Source organism: Chiloscyllium plagiosum, unplaced genomic scaffold (assembly GCF_037043375.1).
Source record: "Chiloscyllium plagiosum isolate Xiang-an unplaced genomic scaffold, Cpla_swu_hap1 HiC_scaffold_27, whole genome shotgun sequence".
NCBI lineage: Eukaryota > Metazoa > Chordata > Chondrichthyes > Orectolobiformes > Hemiscylliidae > Chiloscyllium > Chiloscyllium plagiosum.
Window position 1 is genome coordinate 3,248,305 of NW_028270165.1, and position 16,850 is coordinate 3,265,154.

Consider the following 16,850-nt stretch of genomic DNA (forward strand, 5'->3'; position numbering starts at 1 on the left):
AGCATACCAAACGCCTTCTTCACTATCCTATCTCCCTTAAGTTATCTCGAGGATATGACTTAAAAGAAGTTCTAGGATTTGCATATTAATGAACTGAAACCTGCAACCCATTCTAAAAGATGAAAGACTTAACAGCAATCTTGGTTTGTTCAATATATCATTTCAGTTGCATGACACTGATCTTTTGCTATAAATTCTGTGTCTTATGATCCAGCTCCACAGCTACCTGATGAAGGAGCAGCGCTCCGAAAGCTAGTGCTCCCAAATAAACCTGTTGGACTATATCCTGGTGATATGTGATTTTTAACGTTGTTTCTCATGAACATAGCCACAACACTTCCTGCTGCTGCCAGTAAACATTACAATGCTGATGAAACGATGCAGTACCTGCAGAGATGAAAATCTTAACAGTTTCTAACGATACTTGCTACTGATTCACTGCTCCTTCTGATACACCTCTTTGGTAACGTCGTGCTGGAAGCTGAGTGAGCAGCTTTAAAACAGAAATTTAAATCTTTCAATGTCTGAGTCCGAATTTAGGTAACCTTTATTGCGACCCAACTTTGTTACAGCTTCATGATCTCTCCAGCAAAAAAATTACAAAACGTAGCTTTCCTTTTCTTCAACAGCTGAAGCTCAAAGCACACACACACACCCCTGACCTCCCCTGCCACCCCAGTTGCTTTATTATTGGTAAGCACTGAGGTGTCCCTTTGTAACTGAATCCTTGATACAGTCTTAACCCGGAGGAAGTAATGCCTCACTCAGCAATTTCAACCCATATACTGTATCCAAGTAAGTTTCTCCCCACTCATTTTCCGGGGCAGGGGTGGGGACGGGGTTTAAAGTCGACCATATTGCTGAGAGTCTGGAGTCATGTGTAGGCCAGACCGGGTAAAGGATGCATCTGGGACGACTGAGTGAATCCTTTCCCACAACAGCAGTTTCCTTCCCTAAAAAAATCATGAGTGAATCAGATGAGGATGTTTTCCCCCTGAAAATGGTTTCATCATTAGATTCTGAACTCCAGATTTCTGACCAAATTCCAATCTGCCATGGCGGGATTCAAACCCGGGAATTCCCCAAAGTTGAGGTAGTAATCCAGTTGATAATACCACTCGGCCATTGCTCCTTCGATTCCAGTGATGGCACATGAACTCACTAGTGCTTCCGGAAGTTGTCCACCGAACTAAATCCCTTCCTGCACTCAGGGCAGGAGAACAGCCTCTCCCAGTGTGGACCCACTGGTATGTCTGCAGGGTGGATGAACTCATGAACCTCTTCCTGCAGTGACAGTAGGTGAACGGCCTCTCCTCAGTGCGGACCCAAGGATGTTTCAGCAGGCCAGGAGAATTGACGAATGTATTCCTGTACTTGGAGCAAGTGAATGGCTTCTCCCTGGTGTGAATATGCCAGTGCATCAGCTGGTTGCACAGCCAACTGAATCCCTTCCCACACACAGAGCAGGAGAATGGCCTCTCCCCTTTGTGAATGCTTCTATGAGTCTCCAGCACTGACGGGGAAGGGAACCCTTTCCCACAGTCCCCTCATTTCCACAGTTTCCCCATGGGGAGAGCTTTCCTTGTGTCGCTCTGGGTTTGAAATTACCAACAGAATGGGTACACAGTCTCTCTCCACCGTGAGGGGTGAGACTTTGATTCCCCAAACTGAGTAACTGGTTTCAAGCACTTTTCACAGTCAGTGTACTGAATCTCCCTCACTTGGGTGTCTCCGTATTCTTCCTGCCAAAGTGTCCAAAATCTCTCAAGCAAACAAAAGCAAACATTTCTTCCCAATTGGAATGGTTGCTGATATTTAAGTCCCAATGAATCAAGTGGCTCTGTCAGAAGTTGATGTATCATTTGCTTTCAGATTTCTTTCTACATGTCTTCCTGCAAAAATAAATTCACAAAACACGTGATCACAGTCAATACTGTTAAATGAACATAACATAGGTGACAATTCCTGTAGTTTGCCAGATGCCTGATCACATATTATCCAGGACACAGAAACCTGAAAACCCTCATGCAGCCAGATAGCCTTAAGTGTGTATGGAGGAAATCTTCATTTCGGTGACAATAACCTGGAACAAGCTGCCGACAAAGGCACTGGAAATGGAGCTGAATCAAGGACAATGAAAATGAAATGTCAAGGCTTCTTGAGAAAAACAAACCAGTAAAGTTGCTGAATGACTTTCTGCTGTCCTATTCAATAAAAAAGATGACAAGAAATACAGAACATCACTTCAGTGCTAGATTAGAATGTGAAAAATAATAGCCACAAGGCTTTTATAACAGCGAATAATATCAGATATACACCATATGAAGCAACATATGTCTACATTTTATATCAATGTGCCAATCCCTTAGATTCTGCTCCATCCCATGAGTAACTACCCTTTTACTTCTGAAGCTATCTTTTACCACAAAGCAAATTGTATTTAAATAAACCTATCAAACTGAGGGGAAAAAAATTAATATACCGTTAAGAAGGACAGAGAGCATCTGACACCTTTGCAGAGTCTGCTCCCTCCCTGGATTCACTTCAGTTGCTACAAGTGAATAGTGTTTCCTCCCTCTCTCTCTCCCTCCCAGGATGAGGAATGGAAAGGGCAAAGATATTGGCTCTCACGATTTCTCCATGATGTGGGAATCCTTGTCTCTCTCCAGCTTTGACAATTGGTTGAAATACCACTCATGTATGGAACGTGTTCCATCTATTGCTGTTGCAAATGGGGTGTTGCTATTTCAGGCTGTGTACCCTCTTAAGGCTATTCCCACAGTCAGTTCATTGGAACACTCTCACTCAGGTATGCATACCTCAGTCTCACTGATGTTTGAAACCTTGTGAAGCAGACAGGACAGGAGAGAAATAAAAAAATTCTACTAGATTCAAAGGCCGATGATATTCCCGTGCCAATGAATTGATTGTCTCTATCAGATCTTGTTTTGAGATTTCTGGCTGCAAATCCTCCCTTTCTCGTATCTTGTAAAAGGAGATTACAGAAGACATTGCTGTCTACACAGTATAGAAATATAATACAGACAATTCTGGTTTCTGTGGAACATTCTTTCTTTTCTCCTTCCCTCAAAAATGTGAATCGTAATGCTACAGTCTCCCTCCATTCTTACTCTACCGTGGCTATTATCACCCTCATTCCCGTTCTCCTAAAAATGCTGAAAAATGTTGACTGACAGATCCTGTGGAACCCTCGGTCTGAATATCAAACATAAGTTGAAGCATTTTATCCATATCTCCCCTGTCAAGGTCCCACAGGATGTTTATAAGCCCTTCGGCCAAAATAATCCATTCACCCCATCGAATCTTCTCCACCATTTATTACCATAATGATTAATATTATAATCCAAAAATCCACATTCATGCCTTATTATTGATTCCCCTATTGATTAAAATTCTGCCCAACATCTGCCTTGACTATACTTAGTGACTGAACTTCAATAGCCCTGTCATTCATTACCCTCTGAGAGAAGATATCCCTACCCTGGGGAAAAGACTTTAAGTACTCACCCTATCCATGCCCTTCACAAACGTCTATAAGATCACCATGCAGCCTCCGATGCTCCAGGGTAAATATTCTCAGCCTATTCAGCCTCTCCATGTAGCTCAAACCCTCAAAATCTGGCAACAGCCTTGTCAATCTTTCAAAGTATCACACATGTTTCCTTCAGCAGGGAGACCAGAACTGAACACAGGATTCCAAAAGTGGTCTGACCAATGCCCTGCACATCCACAACTTAACCTCCCAACTCCTGTGCTCTCTGCACTGACCAATAAAGGCCAGCATACCAAACGCCTTCTTCACTATCCTGCCTACCTGCGACTCCAATTTCAAGGAACTATGAACCTGCAGTCCAAGGTCTCTTTGCTCTACAACACTCGCCTTAACTGTGTCAGTCCTGGTTGGATTCACTTCTCCTTATCAACAGCTCAAGGCCAGGAGCCTGGAACATTTGAGGTCCTTTTCATGTATGGAGTTGTTTTTCTTATTCCTTGACTGTTGATATGGTAGTTTACTGGCCTTGGAAGTCTGCTGTTAGGTCGGTTTAACTTTACATTTTTTTTCTGCCTGTCTCCAAAGTCAGGCCCTTATTTCTTTGTTTCCCCGTGCTTTTATAGATTTCACAATAAATGTTAATTTTCCATTACACCAGCTGGGTACCTTTCAAATGCTGTAACTGTACCAGCCGCCACCACTTCCTCTGGCAGCTCATTCCTTACACGCACCATCCTCTGAATATAGGAGTTGCCTCTTCGGTTCATTTTAAATTTCAGTTAATTCATTCACTTTTGTTACAATGCGGCACACATTCAGACACACCATGTATCGTTTCAGTTTTTGTGACATGAGTATCCAGTTTCGATTGTTGGTCCATTGGTGACGCTGTTGCTTGGTGACGGTGAGGCTCCCCCGGCCCCGCCCATCCCTCCGTGCAGACGTCACGCGGGGGCGAAGGCAGTTGGGAGGAGAAGTCGCTCGAGCGGGGAAGCGGCGGGAGGGCGGCCGTTAGGAAAATGGCACTGCGCGGCCCGGGGCAGACATCTGTCACTAACCTTGTACTTGTACTTTTTATCGTCACTGATTTTTTTAAAATCCTTGTACTTTTCACCCTTGCGGACTAATCTAATTTATAGATTAAGGTGTAGGTTATGTTGGATTAGCCATGCTAAATTACCCATAGTGCCCCGGGATGAGCAGGCTGTGGTGCATTGGTCATGTTAAATTACCCATAGTGCCCTGGGTTGTGCAGGTTAGGGTGCATGAGCCATGGGAAATACAGGGTAAAAACAAGGACTGCAGATGCTGGAAACCAGATTCTTGATTAGAGTGGTGCTGGAAAAGCACAGCAGTGCAGGCAGCATCCGAGGAGCAGGAAAATGGACGTTTCAGGCAAAAGCCCTTCATCAGGAATAGAGGCAGAGTGCCTGCAGGGTGGAGAGACAATTGAGAGGAGGGTGAGGGTGGGGATGGGGGTGGTGGGAAAGTAGCATAGAGTCCAATAGGTGAATGGGGGTGGGGATGGAGGGGATAGGACAGGGAGGAGGGTGGGGGGAAGGTAGCAAAGAGTACGATGGGTGAATGGGGGTGAGGATGAAGGTGATAGGTCAGAGAGAAGGGGGGAGTGGATGGGTGGAAAAGAAGATAGGCAAGTAAGACATGTCATGGGGACAGTGCTGAGCTGGAAGTTTGGAGCTGGGGTGAGGTGGGGGAAGGGGAAATACAGAGTGAGGGGATGGATATGGGTGGGACACTCTTCAGAGGGCCAGTGTGGAATAGATAGGCCGAATGGCCTGCTTCCACATTGTTGGGATTCTATTGACTCTCCCCAAAAAGGAGCATTTTATCGGCATCTATCTTATCAAGCCCTTTTCAGAATTCTATTGGTTTCAATAAGATCATAGAGGTATACAGCACAGAAACAGACCCTTCGGTCCAACTTGTCCATGCCGACCAGGATTCCCAAACTAAACCAGTCCCACTTGCCTGCATTTGTCCCATATTCCTCTAAACGTTTCTATTCATGTACCCATCCGAATGTCGTTTAAATGTTGTAACTGTACCTGCATCTACCACTTCCTCAGCAAATTCATTCCACACACAAACCACCCTCTGTCAAAACAGTGCCCCTCCGGTTCCTTTTAAATCTCTCTCCTCTCACCTTGAAAGAATATGCCCCCTAGTTTTGAGCTCCCCTACACGAAGGAAGAGCCCTTTGCTATTTACCGAACTTCACTCCTTATGATCTTATAAATCTCGATGAGGTCACCCCTCAACCTCCTTGTGCTCAGTGAAAGATGTCCCGGCCTCTCCTTATAACTCAAACCTTCCAGTCCTGGCAATGTCCGAGTAAATCTTTACCGAACCCTCTCTAATAGTCTTCTTCGTATTACAGGGCCACCCGAACTGTACCCAGTACTCTAAACCACCCTGTCTACCAGTGATACAACTTTCAAAGAACCACATACCTAAACCCCACCTCCCCATGTCTCGGGTTTGGAGAGATACGGGCCGGGTGCTGGCAGGTGGGACGAGATTGGGTTGGGATATCTGGTCGGCGTGGATAGGTTGGACCGAAGGGTCTGTTTCCATGCTGTATATCTCTATGACTCTATGTCTCTCTCTTTTACAACATGACCCAGGGTCCTATAATTAACTGTACACATCCTGGCCTTTCTTGTTTTAGTAAACATAAAGCCTTGCGTTCATACCTGTCTCATACACACATACACCCACACTCTCACAGACTTATACTCCAACACACTTTCACTTTACCAAGCATGCACACACTCTTACATGCACACTCACGCACAAACTCACATGCACACAATCACAGCAATCTCGGTTTGTTCAATATATCTGATCAGTTGCATGACACGGTGATCTTTTGCTATAAAATGTAATGTCTTTGATCCTGCTTCACAGCTACCCAATGAAGGAGCAGCACTCCAAAAGCTGGTGCTTTCAAATAAACCTGGTGTTGTGAGAGTTTTTAAATTTTATCCACCCTAGTCCAAAACTGGCACCTCCACATCTAGTGAGCACAGTCCCAGTGCTGCCAGGAAACTTTACAATGCTGATGAAATGACGCAGTACCTGCACTCCTGAAGAATTTACAATTTCTAACGATACTAGCTACTCATTCACTGCTCGATCTGAAACACAACATTGGAAACTCAGTGCAGGAGGCTGAAAGAAATGAGCAGCTTTAAAATAAAAACCTCTTGGAGCTCAAAACTTTCAATGAGAGTCTGAGCCTAGCAGTAAGTTCAGGTAACCTTAATTGCGATCCAGCTTTGTTACAGCTTCAGATCCCCCCCCCCCCCCCCCAGCAAAAATGCATAGAAAAAGTAGCTACTTTTCAAACAGCTCAAGACCAAAGTGCACGCACATCCCCCCACAACCACACTTTCCTTAGTATTGGTCACCACCGAGTTGTCCCTTTGTAGTTGGATCCTTGGTACAGCCTTAACCTGTGGGAAGTATTGCCTCACTCAGTAATTTCAACCTGTATCCAAGTAAGTTGGATGGGCAGTGTCGAGTCAACCACACTGCTGTGGGTCTGGAGTCACGTGTAGGCCAGCCTGGGTAAAGAATGCAGCTGGAACGACTGAGTGAATTCTTTCCCACAACGGCAGTTTCCTCCCCTAAAAAGGATGTGAGTGAATCAGATGGGGGTTTTCTCCACCCACCCCCCCAACAAAAAATGGTTTCATCATTAGATTCTGAACTCCAGTTTCTGACCAAATTCCAATTCCGCCATCTGCCGCGGCTGGATTCGAACCCTGCAGCCCCGAAACTGGGTTGACAGTCCACTCGATAATGGCATTCGGCCGTCGCCGCTTAAGTGCGTCCACAGTTGGGAGGAGCAGGTGAACGGCCTCTCCCTGGTGTGGAGACACTGGTGGATCAGCAGCTTAAATCGAGCAGGTGAACCCCGTCCTGCACTCGGGGCCCCTGAAGGGCCTCTCCCCCTAGTGGAGCCGCTAGTGCCTCTGCAGGTGGCTCACCTGACTGAACCCCTCCCCAAACTCTGAGCAGCTGAAAGGCCTCTTCCCCGTGTGGATCTGCCGGTGGGTCAGCAGGGTGGAGGCCTGGGTAAAGGTCTTCCCGCACTCGGGGCAGCTGAAGGACCTCTCCCCCATGTGGATCCTCCGATGCCTCAGCAGGGCAGAGGCCTGGGTAAAGGCCTTCCTGCACTGGGGGCAGCTGAACGGCCTCTCCCCTGTGTGGACCCGCCAGTGCGTCAGTAGGTTGGAGGAATTGCTAAAGGCCTTCCCGCACTCTGTGCAGGGGAACGGCCTCTCCCCCAAGTGGATCCGCCGGTGCCTCAGCAGGATGGAGGCCTGGGTAAAGGCCTTCCTGCACTGGGGGCAGCTGAACGGCCTCTCCCCCATGTGGACCCACTGGTGGGTCAGTAGGTTGGAGGAATTGCTGAAGGCCTTCCTGCACTCGGGGCAGCTGAAGGGCCTCTCCCCGGTGTGGACCCGCCGGTGGGTCAGCAGGGCTGAGGAATCACGAAAAGCCTTCCCGCACATGGGGCAGCTGAAGGGCCTCTCCCCTGTGTGGATCCGCTGGTGGGTCTGAAGGCTGGAGGAATTGCTGAAGGCCTTCCTGCACTCGGGGCAGCTGAAGGGCCTCTCCCCTGTGTGGATCCGCTGGTGGGTCAGCAGGGCAGAGGATTCATGAAAAGCCTTCCCGCACTCAGGGCAGATGAAGGGCCTCTCACACGTGTGGACTCGCTGGTGGGTCAGCAGGTTGGAGGAATCGCTGAAGCCTTTCCCGCAGACATAGCAGGAGAACGGCTTCTCCCCGGTGTGGCTGCGCCGATGAGTCTCCAGGACAGACGGGACATGGAAACCTTTCCCACAGTCGCCACACTTCCACGGTTTCTGTACGAGGCAGGATTCCTCGGGTTTCTCCATGGCCAACGCTTCAGCCACACACAAACGCGTGTGGAGCCCCTCCCCACCGTGAATTTCTTTTTCCAGGCCGTATAACTGCTTCAGGCTCCACACTCAGTGAACTGCAACAGTAGGGTCTCTCATCCAGTCCCACTGATGCTGAAAATGTACTCAAACCGGAACCAAAAAGCTTTGCTCCTTCTCACAAAATCATAGTTGGAAAATTGTTGTCGTCCCAATGGAGTGAGTGACTGTCAGACATTGATGTCAAAGTGAGGACTGCAGACAATGGAGAGCCCTTCATCTGTTGATTTTGAAACTTCTGTCTTCAGATCGTCCAATACTCTGTTAAAAGAGATTACAAAAGTGATCATTGTTAGTGCAGGGTAGAAATTCAGAACAAGGAATTCTACTTTCTGTGGAATATTCTTTTCTTTTGTTATTCCACAAAATTGAAAGCACCATCCCACTCTCTCTCTCCCCATCTGTTCTCACTCCGCTCGAACTAACTCCCCTGAAGATGCTGATTCAGGATCTTACAGGGGCAGAAAAGCAAAAATGTCAAGACTAACGTCAAGACAAATCCACCTGAAAGTGGGATACTGCTGAGAGCGAGCAGGTCTGCCCCTCAGGTCCCTATTAAATCATTCCCCTCTCAGCTCAAACATATGCCCTCTAGTTCTGGACTCCCATACCCAGGGGATAAGACCTTGGATATTCACCCAATCCATGCCCATTATGAAGATCCATCAGACAATAGACAATAGGTGCTGGAGTAGGCCATTCTGCCCTGAGAGCCAGCACCATCATGGCTGATCATCCGCAATCAGTATCCTGTTCCTGCCTTATCCCCATAACCTTGGATTCTACTATCCTTAAGAGCTCTATCCAACTCTTTCTTGAAAGTATCCAGAGACTTGGCCTCCACAGCCTTCTGGGGCAGAGCATTCCATACACCCACCACTCTCTGGGTGAAGAAGTTTCTCTTCAACTCCGTTCTAAGTGGCCTACCCCTTGTTTTTAAACTGTGTCCTCTGGTTCAGGACTCACCCATCAGCGGAAACATGCTTCCTGCCTCCAGAGTGTCCAATCCTTTAATAATCTTGTACATCTCAATCAGATCCCCTCTCAGCCTTCCAAACTCAAGCGTACACAAGCCCAGTCACTCCAATCTTTCAGCATAAAATAGTCCCGCCATTCTGGGACTTGACCTCGTGAACCTATGCTGCATTCCCTCAATAGCCGGAATGTCTTTCCTCAAATTTGGAGACCAAAACTGCGCATAATATTCCAGGTGCAGTCTCACCAGGGCCCTGTATAGTTGCAGAAGGACCTCTTTGCTTCTTTACTCAATTCCTCTTGTTATGAAGGCCAGGATGCTATTAGCTTACTTCACTGCCTGCTGTACCTGCATGCTTATTTTCATTGACTGATGTACAAGAACACCTAGATCTCCTTTACCTAACTTGACTCCATTTAGGTAGTAATCTGCCTTCCTGTTCTTGCCAAAGTGGATAACCACACATTTATCCACATTAAACAGCATCTGCCATGCATCCGTCCACCCACCTAGCCTATCCAGGTCACCCTGTATTCTCCTAACATCCTCCTCACATTTCACTCTGCCACCCAGCTTTGTGTCATCAGCAAATTTGATATTACTTTAATACCTTCATCTATATCATTAATGTACATTGTAAAAAGCTGCAGTCCCAGCACTGATCCCTGCGGCACACCACTGGTCACTGCCTGCCATTATTCTTACTTTCATCATCACTATTCTTTGTTTCCTGTCAGCCAACCAATTTTCAATCCATGTCAGTATTTTGCCCTCAATACCATGTGCCCTAATTTTGCTCACTAACCTCCTATGTGGGACTTTGTCAAAGACTTTCTGAAAGTCCAGGTATACTACATCCACTGGATCTCCCTTGTCCGTCTTCAGAGTTACATCCTCAAAAAATTCCAGAAGATTAGTCAAGCATGATTTCTCCTTCATAAATCCACGCCAACTCTGACCTATCCTGTTACTGCTATCTAGATGTGTTGTAATTTCATCCTTTATAATTGACTCCAGCATTTTACCCACCACTGAGGTCAGACTAACTGGTCTATAATTCTGTTTTCTCTCACCCTCCCTTCTTAAAAAATGGGACAACATTAGCCACCCTCCAATCTGCAGGAACTGATCCTGAATTTATAGAACATTGGAAAATGATCACCAATGCATCCACGATTTCTCCCAGTCTACCTGCATGTTGAAATCCCCCATAACAACTGTACTAATATCTTTGTGACAGGCCAATTTCAGCCCCTTATTCAACTTACACACTACATCCAGGCTACTGTTTGGGGGCCTGTAGATAATTCCCATTAGGATCTTTCTACCCTTAGAATTTCTCAGTTCTTGCCATACTGACTCTACATCCCCTGATTCTAGGTCCCTCCATGCAAGGGACTGAATATCATTCCTTACCAACAGGGCTACCCCACCCCCTCTACCAATTAGTCTGTTCTTATGATAGCACGTATACCCTTGAGTATTCATTTCCCAGGCTCTGTCCACTTGAAGCCACATCTCAGTTATCCCCACATCATCGTAACTGCCAATTTCCAAATGAGCCTCAAGCTCATCCACTTTATTTCTAATGCTTCGTGCATTCATATTTAATATTTTTAATTTGTTACTCCCCTCACCCTTCCTATCAATCCCTATTTCACTTGAACTTACGGCATGATCCTTTTCTTTTGAGTTTTCTGCTCCATTGATTCCATTGTCTTTCTTGACTTCTCTTGTTCTAACTTTCTTCTTAAACTTCCAGTTTGTCCCCTCTACCCCGCCCCAGCTATTTAATTTAAACGCAGCTGTGTGCAGTGGCAAACCTACCTGCCAGAATGCTGGTTCCCCACCTATTAAGGTGCAACCCGTCCCTCTTGTATAATTTATCCTAACTGCTAAACATCAGCCTTTCATGCTCCAGGGAAAATATCTCTGGCCTATTCAGCCTCCCCCTGTAGCTCAAACCCTCCAACCCTGGCAACAGCCTTGTAAATCTTTTCCAACTCCTGTCAAAGTTTCACAACATCTTTCCTCTAGCAGAGAGACCAGAACTGAATGCAGTATTCCAAAAATGGTCTCACCAATGTCCTGTACAGCTGCAACATGACCTCCCAACCCCTATACTCAATGCTCTGACCAATAAAGGAAAGCATCCCAAACGCTTTCTTCACTATGTTCCTGAGACTCCACTCTCAAGGAACTATGAACCTGCACTCCAAGGTCTCTTCGTTCTACAACTTAACATTTGGATAAGTACATGAATAGGAAAGGTTTGGAGGGATATGGCCCAATCTAGGTGGGACTAGCTTAGTTTCTGAATATAGTCAGCATGGACTAGTTGGACTGAAGGGTCTGTTTCTGTGCTGTCTGACTAACTATTCTGGACTGGTCTTGAAACCATTTTCTTGCCTTCCCCCACAAACATCCACTTCTTCGTTGTTCCAAAATCAGATGAGTTCAGCCTTGAATATATTCAATGATCCTCTAACTGCAGGGAGACATTCCCACTTCTGAACTCAATTCCTCTTGCTAATATACCACTTGCCTTGCTGATTGCTTGCTGCACCTGTCTGACAACTGGCAGTGACTGGTGTAGGAGGACGCTGAGGCCCCTTTGCACATCCACACATCATTCCTGATGAAGGGCTGGTGCCTGAAACATCAACTCTCCTGCTCCTCGGATGCTGTCTGACCTGCTGTGCTTTTCCAGCACCACTTTTCGACTCTGATCTCCAGCATTGGAAATTCACCTCCTTTCTGCTTTTTTTCCCCATAGCAAAGGCTGTAACTTTACATTGTGGCACTCCATTTGCCATGTGTTTGCCAACTGTAATCTTCTCTACATCATGGAGACTGAGCATAAACTTGGGGAATGGTTCGCCGAGCATCGCAGCTGAGTTCACAGAAGCCGACTGGACCTCCCAGTTACCACTCATTTTAATTCCCCTTCCCAATATGACCATCTTTGGCCTCTTCCATTGCCACAACAAAGCAAACTGCAAATTGGAGGAACACCACCTCATCTTGTGCCTGGGCAGCCTGCATCCCTGAGGATCAACATTGAGTTCTCCAATTTCAAATCACCTCCCTTCACCACTCTGGAAAAAGGTGGTGAGAAAAGAGAGTACCGTGCTCAGAGATGTTGGACAGGGGAAGGGCATTGCAGTCTGGGGTGAAGCTCAATCTTCATTCAGAGAGAGAGAGGAGAGCAATAGCAGCTTCAGAAGCTCATCGTCCAACTTCTGCATTTAGACAATGGGGGGGCTCTGATAGGCAGGAGGACAATTCCAACTCTGGACTCCTCCCGTGAGTTAAAATTGTATGTCTGATGATCTTGCTCTATGGGTTATTGACTGTGTACATTATGCAACTCTCGGTGGTGCCCGTTCAGTCGCCCTCTTTCTCCTGACGGCTTGGTGGCATCCCCGCCTGCAACAACGAGCTCAAAGGGTTAGCGGCCGGTGTCTTATTTGTCAGGAACATAACCCCGGAAAAGGCTTGCCTTGCACTTTGGGTAGAACTCCCTTGCCGGAGGGTCCCTTTGAGACACTTCAACTGGACTTCATTGAGTTGCAGAAATGTCAGTGCTATAAATATGTTTAGCTTATTGTTGATGTTTTTTCTAAGTGGATTGAAGCCTATCCTTCCCCTAACACTGCTGCTGAGACTGTGAAGATTTTGCTTAAGGAAATTATTCCCTGCTTCGCTATACCTGCGTGCATGAGCTTGGACAATGGATCGCACTTTGTTGGTAATAGTAATGAAGAACTCTTGATAAAGTACAGATTTGAGACGGCCCAAGGAATTCCTTATGAACTCAACTTGCAAGCCTCTCTTGGTTTATCCCGGAGATCGTACCTTTGGTAGTCTGGAATTTTACAAAAACTCTTGCAGACAGTTTTAGTTTAATTTTAATCATCCCTTTCCTTTACTAATAACATCACTGTTACAACATAACACTGATACCTATAAGCCAGGCTAACTGGATTCTAATAACACAGGAGAGTAGGACATTGTTCTTCCTTCAAGAGCCCTGTCAGGCTACTCTGTTGTGCTATCACAAACAGACTACCTTTATAGCTGAAAACGTGTTGCTGGAAAAGTGCAGCAGGTCAGGCAGCATGCAGGGTCGTATGAGAATTGCTTTAATGGAACCAGCTATGGGTGTGTATGTTCCACATAACATCTCCTGCCTATTTGAGACTTGTCTCACCCACTCCTGTAAGACAAAGGGGCCATATACCTCCTGCCCGTATAGACAAACAGCTTGCGTTCCACTGGCTGGGATACAGCAGGCCTTATGCAGCATAAGTAACCATACCCATCTCCATGTATGGAATCCTTCCCTTGCGCATTTATGGGTCCTGTTTCTTTTCAGAATCTCATACTGTCACCAAGACCATTTGCAAGAGAGTTAAGGGAGAGCCTGATGGGAACAGAATTCTGAGGACCACTGTCTACCAGATGTACAGCACAGAAACAGGCCCTTCAGTCCAACTCATCCATGCTAATCAGATATCCTAAATCAATCTGGTCCCATTTACCAGCACTTGGCCCACATCCCTGTTAACCCTTCCTAGTTGTGAAGGGCACTGCTTGTCATTGGCCACTCGGGTGTTTCCTTTCTTCCTGGTGGTGGAAATTGAATAAAGATTCATACACCTTGTGTCTCTCACGGTGTCTCACACCTGCACACACACAACATGGGTTCTGGGGTAAAAATAAGCACTACCGCAGTTAGGCGGTAGCATGGGGGTTAAAAGGAAAAAAAAAATTTTTTTAAATACACAGGAAAGACAGACATCCTGTTCATTCTGAGAGCTGCCAATTAAAAAAAAATGAGCCCTTCCTATTCATTTACACATCCAGATGCCTTTTAAATGTTGTGATTGTACCAGCCTCCACCACTTTCTCTGGCAGCTCATTCCTTACATGCACTACCCTCAACATAGGCATTGCCCCAAAGGTCTCTTTTAAACCTTCCCCACGCCCTCACCCTAAACCTATTATCCTGTAATTCTGGACTCCCCCAGGCCAGGGAAAACATCTTGTCTATTTATCGTATCCATGCCCCCTCATGATTTTATAGAAATCTGTAGGGTCACCCTGCAGCCTCTGGCGCTCGAAGGAAAAACAGCCCAACCCTGTTCAGCTCAAACCCTGACAACATTCTTGTCAATCTTTTCTGAATCCTTTCAGGTTTCACAACATCCTTCCTCTAGCAGAGAGACCAGAACTGCACACAACATTCCAAAAGTGCCCTAACCTCGTGCAGCTACAACATAACTTCCCAACTCATCTACTCAATTAAAGGATTGAGAAAGTTTTCAAAACCCACAAAAGACACTGGAGAAAGAATGGAGGAACTTTTGCGGGTCAGCTTGGACATCAGGGCGTGGGGATGGGAATGAGGGAAGGAAGCTGAATGTGCTGGAGCCAAGGTGGAGGAAGAACAGAGGATGCATAACCGGCTTGAAGCTGCAATGAGGAATGTTGCATGTGCTGTACTTGTACCTGTTGCAGTTACTGGTGGGAATCGGGTGCATTTTAAACAGAAAAACAGAAAAAAATGTCCACCCCTCCCCCTTTCCAATCTCTATCCTTCAATCCCTCTTCACTGGGGTAATTAAGAAACCTACCTGAGTTTGCGGAGACTGCTCCCTCCCTGAATTCACTCCAGTTGCAACAAAAGAACAGACTTCCCCGCCTACCGTCTCTCGGCCCTCCCAGGATGAAGATTTGCCCAGAGGGAGGGCCACTTCTGTCTTGTGACGTCATTAAAGGGCGGGGAAAGGTGACGGTAAAGGGGAGGGGCGAGGTGGACAGCGGGCCACCTCACTGCACCTGCGGGGCCCTGCAACAGAAGGGGAGGAGAATCCCTTCCCTTCAGGGAATCCCCACAGTGTGGAAGCAGGCTACTCTGACCCACGAGTCCCACAGTGACCTTCCCAAGGGTAACCCACCCACACCCATTCCCCCACCGCTCTACATTTAACCCTGAGTAATACACCTAACCTGCACACCCCTGGATATTATGCGGAATTTGGCATAGCCAATCCACCCTAACGTGCACATCCCTGGGTACTATGGGTAATTTAGCATAACCAATACACCCTAACCTACACATACCTGGGCACTATGGGTAATTTAGCATTACCAATCCACCCTAACCTGCACATCCTTGGGCACTATGGGTAATTTAGCATGACCAATCCACCCTAACCTGCACATCCCTGGGCACTATGGGTAATATAGCATTGCCAATCCACTCTCACCTGCACATCCCTGGGCACTATGGGGAACTTAGCATGACCAATTCACCCTAACCTGCACATCCCTGGGCACTATGGGTAATTTAGCATGGCCAACTATGAGTGATTTGGCATGTCCAATCCACCCTAACTTGCACATCCCTGGGCACTATGGGTAATTTAGCAGGGTCAACCCACCCTAATCTGGACAAAGTTAAAAACCACACAACACCAGGTTTTGTCCAACAGGTTTCTTTGGAACCAGCAGCTTTCGGAGTGCTGCTCCTCCATCAGGTGGTTGTGGAGAATAATATCACAAACACAGAATTTATAGCAAAACATTCCAGTGTCCTGCCACTGAAATGATATATTGGACAAACCTGGATTGTTAAGTTTTACATCTTTTCAAATGGGTTGCAGGTATCATTACTGTGTAAATCCCACATCTTCCGTCTGTCACCTTCTCAAGATAACTCAAGGTTTTATAGCAAAATGTGACATCTCAGCTCAGACAATTCATTAAAGGTGTGAGGTCAGAGTCTTCTGTGTCCCAATCTTGAGTCAGACTGATTCTATTTCCAAAACAAAATTCACAAAATATTACATGTATTGACTGCCTGCAGATTGTGCATTTTTTGAGCAAAATAGAATGTATCTGCAAGTTTAATTCTGCAGATACACATTCACTGCCATGGACTTCTATGTGTGCGTATGCGCATGAGGGAGGCAGATAGATAGAGAGAAAAAGGGAGAGAGAGAGAAAGGGGGAGAGAGAGTAGTGCAGGCAGACAGAGAGTGTGTTTGCTAACAACCTCCTTGCCTGGTCAGCCTTTTTCCCTGTCTACAACTTGCTTTTATAGAATCACCTCGCGTACATTGTTATGAATATTGTCTAATAAGATTAAATGTATTTAGTAGATGAATCAAAACCATCCCAATGGCTGAAACAGCTGACACTCTAATGTTGGACAAGTGGGAAATATTTGCATCAGTTAACCAAAACTCTTCAGAGTTTACATTCATGGGTACGCCAACCCTCAGCATTAGGACCGGGACATATTGGCGCTGAGGTGGACAGGCCCGTTCCTACTCCTGCTGGGTTACCCGGTCAGAAGTCA